This window comes from Anser anser (assembly GCF_964211835.1).
Source record: "Anser anser genome assembly, chromosome: 7".
Taxonomy (NCBI): Eukaryota; Metazoa; Chordata; class Aves; order Anseriformes; family Anatidae; genus Anser; species Anser anser.
In genome coordinates this window covers 14,726,289-14,752,532 of record NC_139727.1, presented here as the reverse complement: position 1 = coordinate 14,752,532, position 26,244 = coordinate 14,726,289, and the positions used below count along the sequence as shown (strand labels likewise).

Here is a 26,244-nt window from a genome sequence, read left to right as displayed (position 1 = left end):
ATGAACTATTTGCTTCTTTTACTAACTACAGATTTCTCAGGGGTTATCACCCTAAGGAAAAACTCCTTGTAAGTTTACATGTTTTTACATGAGAAACTGCTCACAGCAAGAATATTTAAGTGATTCAAGTCAGTGTACTAAAACAACACGTACAAGAGCACATGGTTGGAGACTCCTATTGACACAAAACCAAGGTAGTGCATTAAAGTGAAAGGAGAAGCTTGCGGGCCTGAAATTTTCCTGTCTCTGAGCAATCGCACATTGCTGGGCCAAGGATTTCCAGCACGTGCAGGTACTCAGCCTCAATACTCAGAATCAAACTCTCAGTTCAGAGATCCCTGCCAGCTGTAGCAAACTCAACATGATTATTGAAGCTCTTCTATGTTAACTTGGACTATGATTTGTAACTAGGTATACTTTGAATTATTAGACTATTAAAACACTAATCAGAATAACAATTCTTGACTGCACACATGAAGGTATTCTTTTATGGCCACCACAAACCTGACGGATGCATTCTTTGTATCCTAAAGAAACAGTAGTAGTTACACAAAGCTCCTTTGCAGAATATTCAGATCTCTTCCATGCTTCCTAAAATGGAAATACTTAATTCATCTTTACCGTGTGTCAATCAAAGAGATTGAGTGAGTGTCTGACTGCCAAAATATACAAGATAAAAGGTTCACCATGGGTCAAAGGTTGGCAGATGGCTGATCCCTTTTCATATCTGTGTTTCCTGTTATTCTCTTGATGAGGAAAACACATTAAAAGACACTGTCCACATTCATTCTCTGAACTTCATCCATTTAGTCTAATGGTAATTTAAATAGTACAAGGTTCAGTTATCAGCACACATGGACAAAGTTAACTACCTTCATCTTATTTTTGGACTCCCTTCTCAGATATTGGAGCAGTACCTCGCAGGAATACACAGACTACTCGTACAGGTTTGTTCCCTTCAAACCTCCTTGTTAAAACAGCAATGCTTTTTAAAAGCTGTTGGCACTAGCAAAGTATATCAAAGTCATTGAAAAGCATCTAGAATTGTGCCGTCCTGCCAACTTCAGTGCTTCTGTCAAGAGCTACAGCAGAAAAAAAAAATGTAGAAACAATTTGACGGTACATTGTTGTATTTCTTGGATCTCCAGAGACATTTTTGACAACACAAAAAATTTAATAAAAGATAAATGTCACAATTTCTTACAAGTAAAAAAAAAAATAAAATGTAACACCTATTTTTCATGAGGTCACCATTCCTTCCTTTGAAAAACGCTGGGATGCGCTGAAAGTTAAAACCTTCTCTAAAATAGTGGCAAAATAACTTTTGAGTACAAGAGAAGTTGTGCGCCATCCCAAAGTTCAGAAACAAACCTCCAGGTAATATTGCTCATCCTCAGAATCAAATGTTGACATCTTAGCTCTTCTACTGTTCCAGCCTAGCACATTTCAGACCCATGCTTTAAGGCTCTAACAGCCTCCCTAGTATGCCCTTCCTTGTGGCCAAAGAGTCCTTCTCAAGAGCTCACAGACTGTGATTACAAGGAGCTAACTCCATGCTCTGCTGTGTAGCTCAGGTCATAATTTTCGTGGAACTACAAGTACACTTGTAGAACAAAATGGCAACAGCAGAACCACAACCTCAGGCCCTGCAGCCCTTAAATTTTTCAAGTAGCAGTAATGCAGTGGGAAGTTTTTTCTACTATGTTATGGACAAATTTAGACATCTATCACTGAAATAATTACAGGGAACTTCTAAAAATTAATTAAATCTGTACCCATCAGCATATTTATGCCAACACTGTAACCATGCAGTATCTAAGCATATTACAGAATTTATGACCAGAAGAGAGCATTAGTATCATCTTGTCTGGCTTGCTGAATAATACAGGTCATAAAATTTTATACAATAATTTCTACATCAAGCTTGGTACAGCAAGAGCCTTGTCTCCCTATTAAAATGCCTAACAATTTAATATTGAGCAAAGAACAATTCAACATATCTTTAAAAATTGCTTTTTGCCTTCACTGGGAAAACGCATACCTTATTACATGAAGATTTCAGCACCCAACTGATGGATTATCACCATCATCACAGTTCAAATACTTCAATAAGTATTCTATTTATATACAGCCTTGAAGATTAAGCTTGACAAGCAAACTGGACAAAATAGCTGTACTGTGCAGCAAATGACTTAAGCTCAACACAGTTTCTGTTCTTCAGAAGAAACAAGGTCTTTTCCCCAGTTTTAACATCAGAGGTAAGCAATGAAAAGCTGTCCTTTCTACGATGGCTGAGAAGGATGAAAAAACAACTACAGCACTGAAGAACATGATGCCACAAAAATGGTGGATAAGCTGTAAATAAGGGCCTGCCAGTTTTTATGGTTTTTAGTGCTGTGCTGAAGTGCCCATAATGCTGAAGTGCCTCTAGAACTTGCCTCGCGTGCAGCGCACCTGGCATCTTATCAGAAAACGTACCTCCAAAGAGACATACCAAATTGAATGAGACACAAAACTTACTATAGCTTTTGGCCAGGAATCCAAAATCAAAAGCAGGATTTTTATTTGTCAATGTGAAGTGATACATGCCAAGGTGTTACAAAACCAAAACACAGCTGTTATTTGTCTGGACTGCTTTTTATACTGCCAAGGAAAGCTCTGCTGTGCTATAATGGGAGAGCAGATATTGCAGAGCTCATTGGGCTTGTAAGTAGCAGTATAAATTGTGAAAATTTCCATTAAAGTTATGATTTACTAAATTTGTTAAAATAGGGAGGGAAGAAACTGCTTTAGTTACCACTCAGAAAAACAGCATTATTAGTTCCTAAGGCACTGATTGGAGTGAGAAACATGTACAGGGTCTGCATTTTCCCTCTCAAGGGCCTCCTCCAGGTCTGACATCTCTCATGTATTGGGCAGAGCTGACAGAACCCAAAACAGCTTTCCTCTGTTCCTTGTCCCTTCCCTTTCACACACAAAGCATGTCAAGACCTATGGATGGTGAGGAGCACTGCGACTCTTGAGTAGCAAGCTCCTTTTTTGGCTCAGCAGAACAACAGACAACATTTGGGACTCTGCCATATAACTAGAAGGACTTTGGTGAGCTAGGAGGCAGTGATTCACAAATTCATAGATGATACACAAGTTGCTCAATGACTTCACTGCTTTGAGTTCAAAGTCACTTCACCAAGATCCTAATTTTGAGCTTCATAATATTCTGAAATGGCTGACTTTAAATATGCCTTTTGAAGACATCTGTATCTGTCTGTAACTATAGACTTTACAGTACCTTCTGTTGCACAGTAGTTTCAGCAGCAATAACTATGTTCTTGATCATTTCTTTCTACTTACTGATTAATATTGTCAGGAATTATTTTCCTCCATTATAAATATTCTGAACATAGGGAACTAAAAATAAAATTCTCTGCTCAAATAAAACACATTTTCCAAGAAGAATAATTAGTTGTACTGAAAGATAATATTAAACCACTAAACAGTAATGACATTTCAAATGTACAGTTCTCCTCCTTCAGGCTTTCCTTGAAAAGATTTTGCATACCAGCCAACTTTTTGTGAGCAATCTTTTGATCTGTACAAGATGGCAGTTTACATGTACATATCTGTGCACTTGCAGCCATTATTAAAACATAAAGAATTACCAATTCAGCAAGAACTGACAGTAGCACTTCATGAGCTCCAAGATACACGTTGCAGGGACAGTCTTCAAACTCACATCTGCTTATTTGCACAACACATGCTGGCATACATACTGGATGATGGAAGCACGCTGAATCAATGTCACTGATTTTGTTACAAGAGCTGATGACATTTATCACCTGCAGTTGTGGTGCACTTAGGGGCATAATGATAGCCCTTGTTTTCTTACAGTTTCTAATATTTGGTGAAGTTTCAGATTGTATAGAGTTCCTAGCATTCCTAAGTGGTAGAAACTTAGAAATCTGTTGATAACATTCCTTGTGTGTCAGCTCCCATTCAACAGACTGGGCAAAAAAACAATTACTAAGCTCAAGGCAAAGCACAAGGATACTCTTATCTTTAGCAGCAATTGCTATCAGCTTGCTCTACCATTTGCTGCATGTAGTACATACAGAATAACACACCTGCTTCCTCACAAGACAACTTGAGACATTGTACTTTCCCATAGTGGTCCCGAAGAGGAATGCATCACAAATTGTATAGATATTTAGTCATAGGGCTTATTTAGCTTCCTTTCAGTATTTCACTCCCATCTTGGGCTAAGAATTGATGAGGCTTGATTTGTTGCCAGATGCTACACACTATCACTGTTGGAACCTGTGATTCACAGTTGTATTTTTTATATGAATACTTTTAGTGGATACTTCCATTGTATTTCTGCATGTTTTACTGAAATCTGGCAAACACAATCACACCATGAATTCTATGGACTTTCAAATCTTCATGAAGCACTGCAGACCTGACTCATTTCATGAGCCCTTCAAATGTTTTGCTGACATTATGCATTTCTGGAGAAGATTCATTTCATTTACAATACAGAGAGGTTTTTTGGATGGCTTCAGTGGTGCTCAGTCTGTGCACGAACTCTCTCTCTGTACCTACAGAGATCCTGTTTACATTTTATTATTGCCAGTGACCTATGAAGCCAGTGGGCTGCCACCTAAACAAGCATAGAAACATGAATAATTCAAACTTCAGAAGATTCAGGCACAAATCTTGTCTCACTTCAGGACACAAAATCAATGAGATACAACTCTAAGAGCTGCCTAGATCAGCAGTCATATTGCAGTTTCAGATGCTGACAAAAAGTTGAATGTGAATGCAGTACCATTGGTTGAATCTCATCGAAAATGATGCATTGAATACACAAGAAAAACAAAAACAAAACAGAACATTAGGAAGATATTACACTAAAATGGGCAGAACGGTAGTAACTGAGAAAGGAGAAAATTCAAGTCAATGAAACAGGCTCACCTACCAAGCAAAAATTAAATTATGTATTGTGAACATAAGGCATAAGGCTTAATTGTATAAAGCTCCTCACCCTCAAATCATTGAAAGCAGTGACAGCAGAAAAGCAAGCAAACTGGCATTACTGTGTTGGATGTATATTTCAGCCACCCTGCTAGGAAAAACCCATCCCCATGGATGTACTGTTCTATATTAAATTTAGACTTAATACACCATATTGATAAAACAGCCTGACAAGCTTTGCTGCTTTGAATGACAGCAGCTCACTTACTGGCTCATGGACTTCTCTGAACAGGAAAGGTCTGTAACTGCTGGAGACAAACCCTGGAAAAGAAGTTCTTCCCACTTCAGTAGCTTTGCCCATACTGCCACTTCTCACGATCACTCATTGTTAGATTTGGACCATAAGGGATGGAGGGCAGGATTCAAAGTTACAGCACCAAGATGGGGAACAAAACTGGTAATGTAAAACAAAATTAAGGAGTACCAAAAAACTTGAGCTTAATTAGCAGTACTTCAGCACTCACCTTCTAATACACACACACACACAAAAAAAAAAAAACACACAGGGTAGATCGTATCTCTACAAAGGAGTCATTTTTGCAGAAGTAAGATTCCAGCTCCTTTAGTTTTGCAAAAGAAGAGTTTAAGCAGGACTGCACAATTGCTCTTTACATGAACATACGTAGTCAAATAATGTTTCACTTTGCTACGTTTGAGACTTGTTAGAAACAATTGTCAGGTGCCTTCTACGTACTGAATTATATAATTAGCCAGGTATTTGGAAAAATTTTTACTCACAGCCACAGTGCAGTTTCCAAACTCATTCTGCAATACTGGAGCACTCCTGTGCAGGGTCCTGCTGCTTTTCCTATTAGACACTAATAAGGAGAGCTGGGAAGCTGAGCACACTGGAGCTTGAGCAAAATGCAAAACGGCTGCCAGTAGCATTGTATATACCATGTAATTACCTGTCCTCTTTGCCTGAAATGTAATGCTGATCTTCCTAAGAACACCTGTCCACATAAAAAGGTCGTAATTTATAAATCTCTCTGGAATGCAACAAACACAATACTTCACATAGGTGTAAATGTGGCTTGCCCTGATAAAAAGTTTTACACTTGCTTTTGAGTAGGTCTACTACACCATCATTACACAGAACGAACGTTTTGTTTTCCCATTAAAAAAATAACAAAAATGATTGCATTTTTTGTAATGAGGTAGAAACCACAGGGGCACAGAGTAATTCCTATGTAGAAAAGAAAAAAGGAGATTTTTTTTCCTCTGGTCTATTGTTTGAAGTGGATTAATAGTGATCTAACCTTCACTGGCTTCTCAAACTGTTCTTAGATGCTTTGTTTTGAACCTCTAAGTACATTTTTAAAAAAAAAAAGTACCAAATGTTATAAAAAGAGCCATGGGCATAGGGGCAGGAAGAAGAAAGAGGAAAAAACAGGTCACATATGGTAGGAGCTGAAAGATAGATGAATCAACATTATTTCAGACAAAATTTTTCACCATTCCTGTAACATCATTCAACACTTTTGAGTATGTGAAGCACAGACTGAAATGATCCTCCCCTTTGTCCAGTGTTAACCACTCTTGCAAGAGACACCACTGGGATCATTTGACCTCATATTGAAAAACAAATTCTCTGACTTTTTTTTTCCAGCTGAAATTCTGATTCTGGAATAAATGCAGCAGATATTCTCATTTGCCCACCACTTCTGTGCACTGCCTGGCTTTCAGCTAGTAAGTTAAGGAAAGGAAGAAAAAAAAAAAGGACAAAATATCATTTGCTTCCCTGGTGTTTCATCTCCTTTGTACAAAACTATGCTATTATTTTGTCCTGTAAAAATGCTCAGATTTACAAAAACGTAACCTATATTTGTATATCTGTATAGCTGACATTCTGCAATCCAATCATCAAGCCATTACACAAGATGATAGGAGCAGAAATGCTCTGGATAATGGAAAAGGCAGATGGTATATATCCCAGGATCAGCAGGGCAGACAGATCACCAACCTGGGTTTGGCAGGGACAGCCTGGAGTCAGAGCTCATCAGATCTGCCAGAGACAAGAAGACTCCTGCACAGCTATTCCATCTCTGCATCCAATTCCCCACCATGCCATGTATGAAGGGCACAGAGCCAGACCTGGGCTGCTTGTGTGTACCCGTGCCAAAGAAAAGCACTCTCAGAGCAGCCAGGGCAGAAGAAATGCTTTGGGCCACAGGGATATATGGTTCATGCAGCATCCAACAAGTTCACAAGAGACCACCAAATTCCCACCTTCCCAACACTCCTCCCAAAAGGATGGATACAGAAGCCACCACACTTTCCCCTGCCAGCTGAAACAAAGCTCTTTCTCCTTTCTGGGAGGCTGTGCTCAGGATTCACACCTACCACACCCAGCCTTACCAGGCTTTCAGAGACCTGCCAGGCATTCATTATTGTTGGACACAAGGCCATACAGGCAATGGGCACACTAAGAGTATATCCGATCACTGCAGTCTATTCCTGGCTGTGAAATGCTACCTTCTTGGTAGCGTCTTCCTATGGGAGACTTGTTTGAAGTAAAACAGTCCTGAACCAAACAAAAAATGTTTATCTGAAGTCAGGTTTTCTTCTGTTGAAAGATAGTGATAGAGATAAAGAACCTTGTACTGCATCTTAAATCCTTTTTACTGTATTTCTAGAAAAATACACTTTTCCTAAAATACCATTAAACAGAGTTAACCAGACAAAACAGAACATATAAAGTGAATTTAAATTCAAAATATTTAATGGAGTGATGTAACTAATTCAAAGGGTTTCTTGAGCACTCAGGTTTGCAATACATATATATATATATGTATATATATATATTTTTATTAAATTTTATTTTTTTTTATTAAACCCAGTTTTAATTTCATCTAAATCAATTTTAGAGAGAGCCTTAGCTCTCTTTAGCTTGAAATTTAAAATAAAAACTTGTTTGGCAAACTCAGACTCCCTTAAATAAGGGTTCTCACCCCAGATTTTAAGATTTCCTGAAATTGTAGAACAATGCCACTCTCTAACACAAATACCAAGTAAAAAAAATCATTTCCATACTTGCACAGGAGAGTAAGGAGGGAAAATAAACCCTGAAGATATTTCCTGTGTATTGACTTTCTGGCTCCCTCTGAAGCTTTGGAAAAGAAAGAAAATATTATCTTCCTGATATTAGTCCTTTTTTTTTTTCTTTTACTCTTTTTTCCAGAGTAGGTAGGAAAGGAAAGTGAAATTGATATTGTGTGAAAAGAAATAATATTTTCACGACTTGCGCACTAGAGAAAAGTTAAATTGGTCATCCCGAACAGCTTTACTTGAATTCTTCCCTCGTTTCCAAAGAGAAAATACAAAATAATAATAATAAAAAAGCTGAAACAGAATGCAAAATACAAGGACTTGCTAGAATGGCTTTAAGTCCATCACTGAGAAATACCCTAAATGACCATACATTAGAAAGACACTTGCACTTACTGTTGAAATTAAGTTTTCACAAAATATTAACAATGGAAAATAATATTGACAGTGCTGTTGGCTTAAACTGGAAACATCCTCTTGGTAAAAAAACACCTTGCCTCAGCTATGACCTCTTAGTTTCCCCTGCTTGGGAATGCAGTATTTCTGACATGCATCCTTCAGCCCTTTGAAAGCCACAGAAAGAGCAACATATTCCTGCTCACTGCTTTGGCCTCCTACAAGAGTAGGCTCAATTTTTACCTTTAAGGCATTCAGCTGCCTGGTTTCTAGCTTCAGAAAATATTAGAAATGAGCTCCTCAGGCATTAAAGACTTCAGACTATGGACAGTAGAAAGAGCATCTATTCTAGATCTAGTTCCCTTAGAGGTCTGTCCCAAACTGCAACAAGATGACCAGCCCCGCCCTTAAAAAAAAAAAAAAAAAAACACTGGAAAAACGGCAGAAAACTATAAAGCAGTAAATATACTAAAACCTGACAGGACAGGAATTAGTTACAAAGAAAACAACTTAGGCATACTATTTTGCACAAAATTCACAGGAATAAGTGTATTGTGACAAAACAGGGAAAAAAACTGTATAAAGTATCCTGTAAAAGAAATTTCTCACTGTCTCAGCACTCTTCTCTTTGTTGCCCAGATTCCTACCTCACCCTAGAAGCATAAAGCGTAAGATATTGGGAGGATCACGGCAGAAGGCAAAGTTATAAAACAGGAAGCCAAACTTAGACCATCAGAGTTATGCTCTTCAAATGGTATGTTTCATGAGGAACTATAAATCTGCCTCAAATTTTATTTCTTTCCACTGACCACTGTCTCAAAAACATACGCACAGAATTTTCAAGGTTCAACTCTAGATATAGTGAGATAAAGAAGAATGGTCAATAATTCACATTGAAAACTATTGTTAGGTGTTCCTTCTTTTCCCCCTACAAAAGCTATGAAATAATTTAGAAGATTATATTTTAGTGCTTTATGTCAACTATTTTTATGCAACTTTTACTGGCTGTTCTTGGCATTGACCAGCAACTGAGCACTAAATAAATTCTGCTTACCTGTAGATTTTCAATTTCTTTTTTCATTGGTTCCTATTGACTCCAGTCTCCCTTGTGTAGACACATGATTTGCCATTCATTATGCGCTTTGAGTATTCTCAGAGTTCAGTTAACTGACTCACAGAGATCAAATTACGGAGAAGTTAATGACACAAACACACTGGAAAGGACAGCAAAACAAGACAGAAGATTCTCTACTGTCAGTTTCTTTAAGAGGTAAAGGAAAAGAGCTGGGATTAGCAAAAGGAGGGACATGAAGTAAGCATGGGGGGACAGGGAGGGAAGATTCTATTAGTCTTCAAGTGACACATCTGTGGTAATAGTAAGAAACACTGATTTTAAATCATTCTGATGTTTTTAGGTGAATGAATTACATTTCAACATTAAATTTCAAATGTTCTTTGCAACTTGTAGAACTTTTTCCCTCCCAAGAAATCTATGCTCTGCAGGCAAGAAGGCCAGTAAGCTTTTTTTTTTTCATATTAGTTGATTACAAATGTAAAAATACAAGCTATTGCTCATTAAGAAATTTTGCTCTACAAAAACCTTTCCAAGTGACAGCCAAAAGCGAGCTCCACTAACACCGCTTTACAATCAAGCTTCTTGCATGTATTCATGTCACAAGTTTTTAGTTAGGTGATACAAAACACCTTTTTTCAAAATCCTGAAGGGAAGCATAAAGCAGTGGACTCCCGCATGGATGAGAGCGTACTCGGAAAGCAGAACACAGTCTCTGTGGTACAGCAGAGCTTCAGAGCACCTGCCCCTCAGGGTGGGACCTGCTGCTTACTGTGGTTCATGCAGCACTGATGCCCATCTCACTGCCACATAACAAAATAAACTTGCGTTTGAGTACTATGTCCCAAAGTCTGCTCTTTTATTGCAGGATTTTCTTTGTTTTGCAATATACATCTAATCCATGCACCTCCAAACATGCTGCTGTGTATGCAAACACAACCGCCAAGGACCTGATCATGATTCAGTAGGGATTACAAGTAGGAAGAACATGACAATGGAAAGCACAGGAAGAGGGCATCTAGAGGGCTGGTTTTATTCTAGGAAGGATAATTCAAGAAAGATAATTCCTTTCTTCTACTATACCTTTCTCCTATTTCTGCTTTTTACCTTGAGATATCTGACAAGCTAAAAGAGAAAGATTGAGGGCATGCTGGATTCAGATTCAGACACTAAAACTGTAATCAAAAGAAAGGATTGTTCTTGCTTCAGGCTGTGAATTAATTCCCCCTGTTCTGTCACTTAAATCATTGTGGTTTTTCTTTGTTGGTGGTGGGTTTTTTGTTTCGTTTTTTAAATTGTGCATACACACACAGATATTATCTAAAAATACATAAGGCCTGTCTCCAAAGGCCGTTCCTGTGAGATGTCTGTCAATTTCACATAAAATAATTCCAGTTGCCAATGGCTCAAACATAAAACACACACACTGAGGATATGAGAAGAAGAATAAACTACCTTAGACTTGAAAAAAGAAACAGTTGACTTTCCATTTCAGACACCTTGACCTGATCTCTGCAAAAGTCTTTTAAGGTTGCCTTTTCTGGCTAAGTTCCAGGCTAGAAAGTAGAATAGTCACTGACCTTTCTTATTGGAAAGGCTAAAGTCCATTCCTGCAGCTAGCTTCAAAGCTAAGGCATGCCCATACACATATACACACAACATGCATTTTACCTGAATAGTTTTTAAAACTTTGCCTCTCCATGAGGCTATAATAGCTTTGTTTGGATTAATTGTCGAATGAAGCAACTCTCGTGCCCCTTGATAACAAACTTTTCTGAACTTGGAAAACATAATGAGCTACAGTACATCACATCAAAAGCCTACACAGTGCTAAATTAACATAATGTGATAAGATACAATGTGACATAACATCTTCATAAATTTAAGCATGTCAGAAAATAAGATATCTTTCTATCAGCTTATTCTGAATCTAATCCATATTTAATCAGCTAGATCACTAGCCAGCAACTTTGAAAGTTTATTTAATAACACCATCACTGATTGTCTACGGTGACCCAATTAGAACTACAGAAACAAGTTTAACAGAATACCAAGACAGAGAATGTTGACGTATTCAGGAGCTCTCCATGAGTGAACTAAATATCCCCATTTACAGGGCTTGGCATTATTTTATCATGAACAGAATGAACACTTTGGTGATTACTGTGTGCACAAAAAATATAGCTTTCTTAAAAAATAATGTGCTATCGTTTCTTCTCTGTAAATGAGAATGCAATGTACAGAATCAGCATGGTAGGAGAATTTATCAGAAATACAGTAGGTGATGATTACCTAACAGAGGAATTGGGATTTCGTGGAATAGAAGATTTGAAGCATGGCTGAGCTATGAACATCCAAAGCAAGGCCAGGGCTTTATCAACCGAGTCTAAAAAATATTGCTGCAACTGTAATGTGAATATACTTCTGATCCAGTTACAAACATTTAGGCTAGAATAACATTTTCCATGGTATCTTAGCAATTCTAATTTTAATCTAATGAAATGCTGCGTAGCAGAAAGGTGTAAGTATAATTCCCCTTCAAAAATATTTAAAGAAGAGAAAAGAAGTCAAAATCTCCAGAATAACTGTAGATTCAATTCACATTCCAGAGAAAGATACGCATTTCTCCTACTATTCCTATAAGCTACTGTGCCAGCTGCCACATCTGGGAGGAACATGTACTGCTATTGGACATAAGGCTGCACAGACATAGCCTACCATTTCCTGTACTTCTTACGAACATACACGAGGCTTCTGGTGACAATTCAAATGAGGTACAAATTACACCTATTTTGAGTAGCTGTCAGGTATAGAGGAGCCTTTAAATATCCCTGGTAGAGTTACCTCTATTTACATGACCTGTCTGTACTAATCTGAATACAGTTTCACCTTTTAGAGCAGAACTCCAAAAACAGTGCCCAGAGTCACAGCTTATTTTGCTGTGGCCTGACGATGCTGCACAGCAGGTATGAACGCTGGATTATCAGCTGAAGACTGGAACCAGGCCTCATTTCTCTAGTCAAGTCTGCTTGGTAATAGGAATTGGTGGACAGAAATACTGGCCACTTGCACATGCAATAGATCGTCTCCAACCTTCTGAAGATCACAACATCTTCCTTACAGCTGTAAGGAAGAACAACCAAATTAATTCAAAAACATTAAGACTGAACCCTCTAGTACTACCTGATATTTACTTCACTGCAGGTTCCTTGAAATACAATGAAGAGATTTGATACATCTCTTGAACACTTACAGCCTTCCTAAAAACAATGTTCCACTTGCATGTGTCACAGCTGTGACAGGAATTACCTTTTATATTTCATTACCCTCCATCATGAGCATAAAAAAAAAAAAAAAACACAAAATTCCAGAAGGTCCCTATTTATGTGTGAACTCAATTTTTCAGTTGATAAGTTTGGCACCTTTTGTAGGCCTACGTTTGCAGGGCATAGTCACACAGCAGTAAGAAAACTTTGCTGCTTGTTACCATCTATGCTGTTCAATCCTAACAACAGAGGACCTTTCTGGACTTTAAACAGACCCGCCACTCCCTGTCCCCTCACACACACCCTTTTTTTAGAGCACTTATGCTAGATATCAAGAAAACAAGGAGTTCTTGTTACAGCCATGTGGGAGGCAAAACACTTCTCCACCTAAAAAGAGATACATGCACATATAAGCACATCCAGGTAGCTTTTGCTTCCAGTGAAAATTCTTTTAAGAAACTACTTCTCTGACCTTTCATACATCCTTTTTCTGAAACACCACCACAGTAAGTCCCCAGCTATATACAATGACACTGCCACAGCCTACAAAGCAAACTACAACGTAATCATCATCTCGGATCCTGTCAAAATTGACATGGAGAGCCGATTTCAGTGTCAATGAAAATATTGTATAAATTTTCACACACTAGTAACAGCTCAAAAGGGTACTGCTTTTCATCTCGGAGCATACAGATGAGCAATACAGTTTCTAACACCAGTGAACATTCAAATACTGTAAATTTTACTACAGTTAAAGCACAGTTAGAGTAGCAGGGGTGTTTTCTTGTATCTTTGTGACTGCTTGTCAGCAGTTTTAATAATAGTGTTTGTCTAAATGAAATAGCACATTGTGAAGGGCACAGTTCAAAGATCAGCAACCTCACTAAAACACGAGTTCTCCATTTCAAGCATGGTCTTTTCCATGTTACTTAACCAGGATTTGGTCACTACTTCAGTAGATATTTAGTTTAAAGAGTAAATCAAATTAAGGGGTACAAATTGGTCACGGCTCTATGAGGCTTAATTTATAGTGAAGCTTGCTTTAAATGTGCTTGCAAACTGCCTAAAATTATTCAGAGCAGAGAAGCTGCTTGGAACAAAGGAATTAACAGTTTCTCCATTATTTCATTTTTTCCTCTAAATGAGCAGAACCTGGCCATAAAGCCTGTTGATACCTAAAGCAAAAAACAAATCTAGTTTAAATTCAAAAATACTGTGATTCATTTAGCTTTAACAGATATGCCTCAGGAAATGGTGTGAGGGTGAGGAGAAACAGGACTATTGATTTTAAGTGAAACTACTTGTTTTTTCAAAATTCAAAATTAAATACTGAATCACCCCTTTCTAGCAAAGAAAAATTGTTGGTATTAGACAATTATGTTTAACTGTATTATTTAGAATTGCTTCTTAATGAAAAAGTGTTGAATAAAAATGATCTAAACATTATCAAAGTGCTTCACACAGAAATATTTAAGGGTAAACAATTTGAACTGTGGGAGAGGGAAGAGTTAATTCTAAGATGAACCATTTTGGCTCCAGCAAAAGGAATCCCAGTAATAAAAAAGCTTCGCTGACTCTCTCCAATACTGGTTAGGAGGTGAAAGTGAGGGTTAAACAATAAAATAAAATATTCTGGATTTCCGATGACTTTCCCTTCTGATGACTTGGTATGTGCCAATTAACTTGGATTACTGCACACCAGTGCTCTGAGTTCTTCTCTCTACTGACCTCAGTGACACTGGCTTTGAAAACTGCACGTGTAAATTCTGCAGAGTGAAATCCCATTACCTCTTGGCAACCTGAGACCAGTAGGTCAGAGAACTGGACGCCTGCTAAGGTCTCCCTCCCAGCTGTTGTATTTCAGGGCTGCCAGACCCAATGGTCAGAATTCATTGCTGCATGCCAGCTCCCCCCTGTCAGTGCTATTGTTCAGCAGGAGCAGATGCAGAACAGCCATATTCCTTTCAAAACTAACTGTTACAACTGCTTAAAAGCTGAACAGACAAATTATGTAAAGGAAACCTCCTGTGCTTCTGTTGTCTAAGATGATGGCCACTGCTGTGCTCATCTCACCTACCTTCCCAAGAGTAAGAAAGACAAAAAGCAAAGGATATTGCCCCTTTTGATGCCACCTCCGGTTGGACTACCCTAGGTTGCCTAGGAAAGGTTGTTCCGTTTTGTCCTGTGACCAGGTACTGGGACACTCATAGTACTGCAGGCAATGAAGCTGTATATTTTTCTTCTCATCAATGTTCTTGACTAACATTTCTGTTTTAAACCTTACCTAACAGGTCTCTGACTTCAGGCCACTTTACTCTGTCAGAGCCTCCTGGAGAAACACTTGTAAGACCTTGAACAAATACCACATTCTAGAAATATGAAATCCCCTAGTCTTCCTAATGCTGCTTCTTCTTTCCCTGAGCACCAGGAAGGCTGATGACTGCATTAGCTGAAATCCTTCCCCTTAGCAGCAACTGCAGCAGTAACAAGCAGACATTTACCAACACCACTGCCCTTAACTCTGGTCTGTCATTTTAAGATATACTGTACATGGAAGATCTCTTGGCAGGTTTTGGTGGAACTCAGCAAGGAACCCTGCAGGAGCTCTTTCCATGCTCTACACTGCTTCACTGACTACACCTCCCCCCCCATCAGATTTGTAAGTACTTTTTAAAAAGCATCCTCTTACCAAGTTAGCAGACCTAGGATCAGCATGTGTGTCATCTTCTGAGATCACAGGCAAGAGGTATTTCCAAAATAATTATTAGGAGACACTGTCTTTGGAAGAAACCATTTCTCCATAGGAAAGTGCTACTCTGGCTTGCCAGAAACACTTTACGGGAACACACCACTGTCAGCTAAGCTCTCAATAGGACAGGACCTGTCAAGGTGATCTTTCTGTTCACAATCAGAGTTCAACAACCAGGACACTATCCTGAGTGCAGATTACTTGGGCACAGCACAGCTCATGTCTCTGACAAGTTCCTTGACAAGAGCTATTTGCCACTCCAGGTTGTAGTCCTCCCCAGTGAGGTAAATCAGTTCTTAAATTAGGAGAGTCGAGCCATTTTTCAAATTTGTGAAACTTTTATGTCTTAGAATGTATGCTCAAATTAGAATTTATGATTACTTTTTTATTTAAAAAAAAAAAAACTTACCTAGCTCTACATAGACCTATTTAAAAAAAAAAAAACTTCAAGTACTGCTGGCATATTTTTTGTTTTCTCAGATATGAAGGAATTAAAACAGAAAGCAATAGTTAGTAAGTAGTATAAAGATTATATAAAGCCATTCTTGATGATGGCCTCTGTATGTTTCAGTTAAAGGATGTGAGGAGAAAATAAAGAGTCTGTAAACACAAAGCTAAGACAGGCAATCTGTGAAGTCAGAACTCTGAGAAATCTCTGGAAACTAAACTAGGGCAAGGTAGACAGAACAGCTTTCTTACTTCAGTTTGGTTTCTGGGACTAACTTTCATACGAACACAAAATGACAAGCATTTCTGTTCAGTGCTGGTAACCTTCCATTCTGCATGGATGTAAACAGGAGCACCAGGATGCTGGTCTTGGGTGCTGCCTCCAAATTCCTGAAAGAAGAGAGTCTAACCTCAATCACTCTATTTCTATGTGAGTTACATACTGGTGTAAACATCCAAACTGCATTTTGACAGCAGAGTGCGGATTACACTGCTTGCACACAGGCACAATCAGCCAGGTGAAAGAGAAAATACAGTTTGTCAGCTACTTAGTAGTGGCTGAGGACAGACTGCAAAATGCCTCACTTCCTAAGTTTTTTCTTGCCCTAATCTGCAATTAGTCCCATTGAGAAATGAAGAGGGTGGAAGTCAGGGTGGCAAGCAGTCAAGAATTTTTCATACACCACTGAATGTTTTAATCAGACTATTCTACAGACACACCTAGAAAATACTGTAACAGAAGTTCCAAGAGGATTGTCCAGTGGAGGCTTTGGCCTTCAAAACAAAACGAACAAACAGCATTTCAAAACTGACAAAATAATAGATTTGCAATTACAGTTCAGAAAAAAAAATAATAGTTACTCCCTTATGCACTTATCTAAGTTCCCCACCTCCAAGGGACACAGACAAAAGCCAGTGAACCCCTTGCCAACTATGCTATCATCTCAAACTACTTCATTTCTGTCTTAAATGCCCAACTGACAATTCTCTTCAGCTGTTTTTTCTTTTACTTCTCTATTTGAAAGATACAAGGTAACAAAATACATCATATTTCTATTTCCTTTCTGTCTCCCAAATAACATGACCTTGTTTTTCCTAAAGCTGGGTTATTATTTTTATAAACAAACCAATTAAAAAAAAAAAAAAAGAGAGAGAGAGAGAGTCTCCAGGACAGCAAAAATGAGGGATTACCTAAAAGCATGAAAAAGGTAAGGCAGGAAATACACCCAGAAAATGGAAAGCTATATTTCAGAAGTTCTCTATTTCCTCAGGTAAAAATCAGGCTTGAAGTTTTTTCTCTGATGCTACAAATGAACATTTACTTTAGGGTTAAATATAAAACTGAATTATATATAAACAATCATTTCTGGGATAAGGAATTACAGTACTAAATGGTCTCTTTTGCATCACAAACTCTTAGCAACTCTTAAGTACGGATGTAACCATGTACATAAGAGATTGTTTTCTACAACAATATTCAGGGATTGTATGGGAATTTTTCACTGAAATTACTTAGCTAATCAAAGTTACTCAATCAAAAATATTTTTGCAGTATCAAGACCTATACCACAACAGCAACAACGAAAACAAAGTATCAACAATGAGTACAAAGTATCCTATAGAAATTCACTTCAAAGTCTGTACCAAAAAAATAAAAATAAAATACTTCAGTTAGTGTTTTTTCAAGTATGTTGATGTTTTTGCATCGCTTACCAGAAATATATCATGACAACCTCCACCTACGTTATCTCCTTTCATTTTTGCTTTTCATGACAGAAATCCAACTTCTCTGCTCATAACATGTTATACCCTTGTGATGCAGTGGGATTTTTGAGCACATAATGACAACTTGGAGAACACCCAAAGCACAATGGAGTTGATAGCAATGTGGATGAGGACTCTGAATGTAGAAACTATATTGCTTCTGGGATTAGTTTTTTGTTTGTGCTCCCTGAGCTATCCCTGTTCAAGAAATCATACCCCCACAAGACACAGACAAAAACCTCGTCTCAGAAGTATGGCTTTCACATTCACCAGTCAACACTACAAGAATAAAGCTAGTTCCCAGTAAAAATCTTGTCAGACTGTATCTAGTTGTTACTCCAGTGAAGCTAGAAAACATCATTGCTTATATTTCCTATGTGGGATTTCCCTCATGAACTCCTTCTTCACCTCCACTGTGATCTACATACAGGCTAGATACTTAACAGGTTATTTGCTGGTTTTTGTGAGTGTGTTTGTTTAAAGGAAGAAAAAAGACAATTCAGCCATTTTTGCAGTGAAGATTCAAACGCAGATTGCATCTGTGGGATGGAAATCATTACTCTTCTGCAAAGGAGATACAAGATTGCTGACCATTACAGAAGAGTTATGTGTGTCACAGTTAATATATCTTGAGATGCTTTTTTTGATTTCCCAGACTTCCCTCACTGTTTCATACAGAACTTACTTAGCTCTTTACTGATCTTACCACAGTCTTTGATAAGCTAGAGCTTGTATCTAGCCAGGCAGCACACTGTGATCTGGCCGTTACTGTTCTACTTCTTAAGAAAACAAATTCATCCAATATTTGCTGACCACTGAAAGACAAAATGGCTCCTACTTGTTACATGTCAACATGCACAGGCAGGTTTCTTTGATTCTTGGCAGTTGTCATTAATTAAGTTTCTTCCACAGATAATTGTGTACCAAAGTACCTTCAAAAGCCAGTGACTAAGTTCCCAACAGCTCTCTAGGACAGGGCTACATGCTGGAGGTACAGGGAGAATGGAGCTCTCTTGTTCCCTGAAAAGAAGACAGATTCTGAGCAGAATTCACTTATGTAACCAGCACATCTTGAACAAGAGAACTCACTACAGCTGCATGTACACTAAAGATAAAAACAACCTGGAAGTCAATGAAAGTCAGTCATACTCTTATCCTGTAGGGAAGCAGGGGGACAGTGCTTCATTGAGTCAACACACACGCTGCAAAGATAGGGCCAGACTGAGAATTTAATATTCTTACTCTTGTTTTTACTCTGTACTTCTTCCTTTGCAACCAAGGAGGATTTCACACACACAAGAACAACAGTCACATGGCTTGTATCACCTGCCCAGACTGTGAATATTGGGTTATCAGTGACAACAGATTTTATTTTTTTTTAACCTGTTGCATCTTAATTCACTTTGATGGATAGGAATTTAGAAAAGCTGCTCTGTTCACAATGACATCTACACAAGCTTAAGAACATTCTGAAGTTCCACTGAATTAGCACTTAAATGTACTATTGGCTTTAACCTAGTTTGTGAACTATTCCAGACAGGTCTAATTTAACCAAATTTTAGAGCAATATGATGAATATGATGAAGTGAGACTTATGACTCCCTTACAGAGAGCTTTACAGAGTGCCTAAAAAAGCACATTTAGTTGCCAGCTCTCAAGACCAGCCCTGGACTTGTATTTTAGACACATCCCAGGGTTTTAGTGAAAGGCTCTAGGACAGGATCTGTAGAGCTACCACCGCAGGGATGCCAACATAATCCAAATTTCAGTACTTTAAATGACTGCTGCACAGTACTCACTCATTTATTCTCAAGTATAATCATGAAGATACACCAGCACTTCATCATCATTTTGTGAAGAGCATAAAAGGTTAATGGTCAGATTAAGCAGAGAACAATTATACGACTGTATCTGAGATTTCTTCATTATAGGTGGTATGACTGACAGTATTTCATAAGACGTGCAAATTATGACTCAAAACCATGAATACCAACTTAATTTAAAGCCTCTAGATGAAAAATCCAACTGACAAGTGCCATTCATCCCAACCAAATATCTTCCGCACTGTTAAGCAAATGACAAGATAGTAAAGCAAAATGGAATTTAAACAGTGTTTTTCCTTCTCATTCCAGTGAAGCACAAAATCTGAATCCCACTTCTGCTCTCTGAACGATCTCTGCTAATATACCATTAATGAGGCACTCCAAAGAAGTTTCATTAGTTTAAAGTAATACATTCATTCACATTTCTTCTCCTTGGCTGCTGTTCATTTGGTCTTCAATACGCTATACAATGTAAAACTGTCAGGATATTACTTAACACTTATGCCACAGAGAGGGGTGTGACAGAAAAAGAGTTTTTCACAACTGTATTGTTCACAGACGAAAGCTGATTGCAAGCAACTTGAATAGGAATGGAAAAATATTTCTGAAAGATTTTAAGAAGTTAAGCCTGTGTTTTAGCTTTCAATATATCAGGCCAAGTCCTCAGTGGTTACAAACCACAATAGCTATATTTCAATCAACAAAGGCAGTTCAGAAATCGGCCTTTTTCTCTTTCCAAATATTGTCAACAGCCTGTGGGGTTTTTTTCAGATCCCCTACTTCAAATTCAGCCTTAAGAGAAAGCTCAGAGAACCTACCTGAATATAACTCAAACTCTGGAGATTTTAGTGGATTTGTGATTGCTTAAAAAATCCCAGCCTTTTAAAGTTGGGGGAGGGGAGTGTTAAAAAACATAAACAAAAAAAAAAATCAAACAAACAAAAAAAAAGCTCCTTTATAAAAACTTCAAAATTCAAAAGAATAAGCTCAAGTTCTTGACACACTGTAACAGTTTTCCAGACAAACCTGCTTTCAAGAGAATAAAATACCCTCTTAAAATATAAACCCCAGGTAAGATCCCAGGTATTTTCTGTAACAGGCTAGCTCTACGCAGGTTTTGCAGGCACTGAAATCGACCCAAAGGCAGCCACAGCTTTAGCTCTTCTTCACTCCCTCTTGCTTGTACCGCAGATAGTTCCATTTTGAACACAGAGGGAGCCAACTTGCTCCTTGCGGCATAACGTCGAGAAGAGGAAGTCTGAGGTCCTTTTGACACAGGGGTTTGCCGTTTGCTCTCGGGACGTGTCGCCCACCCCGCCCCACCTGCTGGGAGCAACCCCCGTCCCACTCTGAGGGGAAAAAAAAAAAGGAAAAAAAAAAAAAACACTTCCCACCAAAAGCCAGCTGTTAAGCAACTTTCTCTGGTCTTTAACTCGAGCAAACTCCCGCTGGGGCGGTGACAAAGGTTAACCGAAGCCGCGGCCCCTCAGAGCCTCGAGGACCCGCTGCCCGCGCTGCCGGCGCCGGCTGTGAGGGGGCGCAGCTGCGGCTTCCCGCCCGCCGCAGGGGCCGCAGCCCCGCTGACAGGCAGCCGCAGCCGCAGGGCGCTGCCGAGGGGCCAGGAGGCCTGAAACTGGCTTTTAAAAGTGAAATGAGCAACTATAGAAACAACTGACACGCCAGGTGCCACAGCCTGACTTTAACCCTCATGAATGTGGGGAGAAAAAGGAGGCTTCTGTGACTAAAAGCACAGGTAGGTGAGCCTGGAAGCCTTTTGAGCTAGAAATCAGTCCCATGAGGCTATGCCTGCTTTTTTGTTTCATCTTGTTTTGTTTTCTCTACTGCTTTAGAGGTCTTACCTAACTAGGAGCCAGGAACTACATGTCTCCCAGTAAATAACCTCCCTGCCTTACTTGAGTGCCCTTACTCCCGTCATCTAACCCCTAAGCATTCATAATTCCCCACAGATTTAAGGCACTTACATTTTTGTTGTTTTGCTATGTGTTTCACGACACGTCGTTTCTGCTTTTGGCTCTCACCATTGTTAGCAATGCTGATGTCCCTTCATCATTGCTGAACTCACTATTTCATAATGCACATGCAAAGAGGCTGACAGAAAAGCAGTGACATATGAACTGTTGAGGTCTGTGAGACCTGATTTTGCTTATGGATGAAACCTCTTGGATACTTTAGCAAAGTGCATTCACATTTAGCCATTCACCTGGCTGTGAGGTCGGGGCCTTATTTCTTCTCTCAGCACAAAGGTGATTTTTTCATCAAACATGGAAAAAGTAAGGAGGAGGTGACTTGGGGAAAAAAAAGAAAAAAAAAAAAGAGAGCGAGAGAGACCACAGACTTTCTTGCAAAAGATGGGAATTCTCAGTTCAAGAGTATGAAACAGCAAACACCAGCAGTAAGTTAGGGGAATACCTCTCCTCCAGGCACATTGCAGCACAACTGGAGTACAACTGGTTTTGAAAGTATCATTGACACTGGAAGCAAAAAGCAAAATCACCTAGTTCATAATGCTGAATTCAACATAAAAGCGGAAATTGGCTTTTTCTTTGCTGGTCTGAGATCCTGATACTCCCACACTACGTATGCATGGGTGCTTTCAGCAGCAGGTAACATTTTGCAAACAGGAGAAAACTGTTCTTATTTGGTGACTGGAAAGCACTCCATCCAAGGAAAATGAGATTCAAAGTAGGTAGCTTCTGTACATCAAGCAGACACTGATGGTAGTATGACTAGGGAATGGATGTAGCTGAGTGGCTTTAGTGACAGCTAAGGACTCACGGAATATGGGAGGGTATGCATGGAGTGGTAAACTTCATTTAAAAAGATGAGAAGCAGGAGTGTTCACTTCTCTTTGAATATATCTTATTTAGAATGAGAACTGCTGGGATTGCTGTGTGTTCCTCCAGTCCTGTCAGTCACACTGCTGCGTGTGGCCAGGATGTGACTGATACGTCCTGACACAACATATCAAAATGCCAAAAAAATTGAAATACGGGTCTAAATATGTAACAGGATCGTGTTATTTGGAACTGTCATGATCTTTTGAAAAATATAGTTATAATATTCAGAAGACCTTTTTTAACCTACATGCCAATAATTACAAAGTTGGGCAAAAGAATGAGAGCCACCATCTTTTCATCTGATTACTCCATAGTTCAAACACAGACCATGAACAACTACCAAAGTAAAAATAAATTCGCACATAATCCCCACTCTCAACTATATCTCATAAAATAGCATGAAATCAAAGTAGGAGACCTGCTGGGGCACTGAGGACCAGGACAGTGGGATTCCTGGGAGAGAAAAAAAAAAATCTAGATTATTACTACAAAGCCATAAGAATACCTAAGGTTTCCTTGAGGGTTAATTTACCAGCATGCAACATGGGACTCCAGATTTGTATGAGCTAATTAACAAGGTATTCTTAAACACTTTAACAAGTTCAGTCTACAAAACACTCTGAAAATGAAACAGAGTTTATCAACCATTTCAACATTCAAATTTATTTCAAACACCAAGAAATCAGACTTCGAGGCTGAATGCTCTTCCAGTGGCTTTGTTTCTATAATGCATAATTCACTCTGACATTTATGATTCTAATTTGTGTATGATTTGTATTTGAAAACTAACAAACAAGCACCCTCTGAAAGAAGAGCAATACCAACATATCATAAGCATAAGAAAACACCACTGCAGAAGCCCATAAATAACCGTCAGCACATTCTCCTGAGGACCTGGACTTTTGGGTGCCTTCCTCCCTGGATTAACTCTGTTAATCTCTCTGTTATCTCCAGAGGACACACACTGACAGCTGTGTTCTTTGGTAAGGGCACCCCATCGTGCATCCACACTGTGGGCCACCTTGAGTGCTCACATTGCAGACAGGTAACACCCTTGGAAACATATATAACACAATGTGTGGGACATCTTCCATCAGCAGTAAGGATCTGACCTCAGAGTCAATAAACTATTTCTGCTGCCTGTAGTGATTCTTTCCTGCAGAATCATCTGCTGTGAAAACAACTTCACAGTTCCCCGCTCCTATTTACTTTATTACAAATATAACATCCTCAGTTTTACAACACATAATTCCTTGCAGATGAACAGCCAGAGTCACCAGGGTATTACTTCATTTTTTTCACCACTGCAACTGTGTCAAATGAAAGCTATGAATTATTTTTCAACTGGCATACTGGAGCGCTGACATGCAAAGGTGAGCTCAGGAGACGCAGTAAGTTCCTTCAAATGGGAGTTGTGTTTCTGTTCTGTGGTCACACACCATGCCAGAAGTCTCCTTGTCCCTGCACCACAGCCTCAAAGCACCCAAAACACATGCAGCACCAGCAGTGGCGATGGTGGTCCTACCACAGCCCATCAGCTAAGTAAATGACTGGGCCAAAACTGAACTTTTTTACACCAGAGAGGGCAATTAAACAACTGGGCTCAGCACAGGCAGAGCTGTCAGCCAGCACTCCACCATTTGAAGACAAGAGCCACTCTGTGCCTGGTTTAACCCAGGTGCTTTACGTCCCCAAGTGGGGCAGTGAACCATTTTTTTTCTGCCTTGAAAACTGACAATTATCTTCTGCATTTAGCTGTTATAATGCCATAAAAATTGAGGAAGCTGACAAGTTTCTAGCTAGGAATTTCTAGGGGACCCAAATTAACTTAACATCCATTTGCCACTAAATTTCAGTCAGATTAAGATACCTAATTCCTTTAGCTCTGTTTGAAAGTCCAAGTCGAAAACTTGGAAAACTTGCGAAAACGCAACAGTGGAAAGCAACAAGGAGTAAAAGTAAATTGAAACTAGTGTAGCCTTAACTATCATGTATCTAAAGTTTGCGTTAATATAAAATACATTTTAATCAACATGACAGCATGCCTTTAGCGTTGGTTTTATTCTCTGTTTCTAAAATAAAATGCTATAGTTACAGTTTAAAGCAAGTGTGTAAAGCTAATCAATTACATTCACTCAATTTTTCCAGTCACTTGATACGATAGACATACTCATATTAAGCCAAAAAATATTCTTTCAACTGTTTTTTATATCTCGTGGAATGTTCTGCTTTGTAATTGGTCTTCTTTTACAGGCATTATTTTAAAGCATAGAGTCAAGGTACAGTGATGTTCTGAGGATTTGCTATAGTGCACAGTGATTATATCTACTTTCTCTCACTGCAATAGCTATAAAATAAAGTTTACGATCCCTGCTCTATATCATCCTCTTCAACACCTTTCGACTTATATCATGCACAGGGTCAGAATTTAAGATTGCTCAGAGAGAAACGGGGCAGAATTCTATGATCATCGAAACTAATCTCTTTCTACTTTGTTCTGTTTTGCCAAAATACCTCAGCAAAGAATTTGATCCAATTATTTTCTTAATAGAGCAGATATCAACCACACTCAGTATGCCAGTCAAAACAGAATTTTTCTAACCATTGGACTAGCACTCACTAAATAATGGCTAGAGTTCTCTCTTGTGCTCTTTTTATTATTACTACTGTTAGCACCCACAATGGGGATTATGGTAGAAGAAATGAACAGGCAATTTTGCTAATGATGCATGAAGCAATATAAAATATACTGTAATTTTCTGTAACTGCAATATATTTCTGTCTGGAATGTTGACTACTGTGAAAAAAATATTTCTGTTTTTACTGTTAATTCCAATTTGTTTTTGTTTTGTCAGGCTTTCCTCACAAACAAACAAACAAAAACACCACACAACATGCAAAAAATATTTATCACTGTTTTTCTACTTTAAACAGCCGTGCTATATACTGTAAATTCCACAGCACTCTTATTTGCCCCAACATGACCAAGTCCTAACAGAAACATATCTTTCACACAATGCAGTCCACAAAATTATGGTGGCCATTTGCAATGATTATATGTACATTGTCAAATGACTCAAATAGCCTCGGAAAGTAGAATATGTTTGTTACAAGAATAAAAGGGGCTGTTAGATAATGATATTTAATCCTCATTTTTATCTAATAAGGCAAAAGGTTTTTGTGTTGAATGTATTATTTTAAAATGTCTCTTTTTTCTTTGGCTGAAAATTCTCAGTTCCCTTGAGGTCAGTGTGGCTATGCTGATATAAACAAGTTGAGAACAGTTGGACCATAAAACAAAAATATATAAAAAATAATATTTAGTCTGGATGCTGTTTCTCTATGCCAGCTTTCAGTGAAATGTGAGATAAGGAACACATGGTTATAAGAGCTTTGCCTTCAGAAGAAACATGACAACCAAAATTATGTTAAATGTAAAAAAATAGTTAACAGTAAATAAAGGGATCTGATGTTAAGAAGTCATTTCTGTAATGCTTACGGTCTGCCTATATGACTTAAAGGTTGAAAATAATTTCCCAGTTGGCTAGGAAAAGAACATGCTATTTACATAAAGTAAGTCTATTCAACCAAAGAATAGGAACTACATTCACAAAATGTCTTGGGTGTTAAAATACTGAATATTCCAAGGGTTCACTTCTAACTATCAAGCTTACCAGTGGAAACACCAACTGTAAGTTAGGCTCCCAGTGCAATAGGGAGAGAGACTCACAACAGGGCTCAAACTACAGACTTAACAAAAAACACATGCTGATAGGCAGTCACCATTTCC

At 38.5% G+C, this 26,244-nt stretch overlaps 1 protein-coding gene across 13 annotated transcripts in view; it reads right to left on the bottom strand.

Moving 5' to 3' along the window:
* LOC310902998 (uncharacterized protein) overlaps nucleotides 1-26,244 on the bottom strand; it is a 409,793-nt gene that overhangs the window by 228,706 nt on the left and 154,843 nt on the right. For 2 of the 13 annotated variants that reach the window (XR_014587196.1, XR_014587197.1), the window contains one exon: nucleotides 18,706-18,793. The exons of 10 other annotated variants lie outside the window; for them this stretch is intronic. The gene's annotated coding sequence lies outside the window, so the exon portion shown is untranslated. Of the gene's footprint in view, nucleotides 1-18,705; nucleotides 18,794-20,997; nucleotides 22,908-26,244 lie in introns of those variants that run through there. One more of the 13 variants, XR_014587203.1, reaches the window with a different exon arrangement.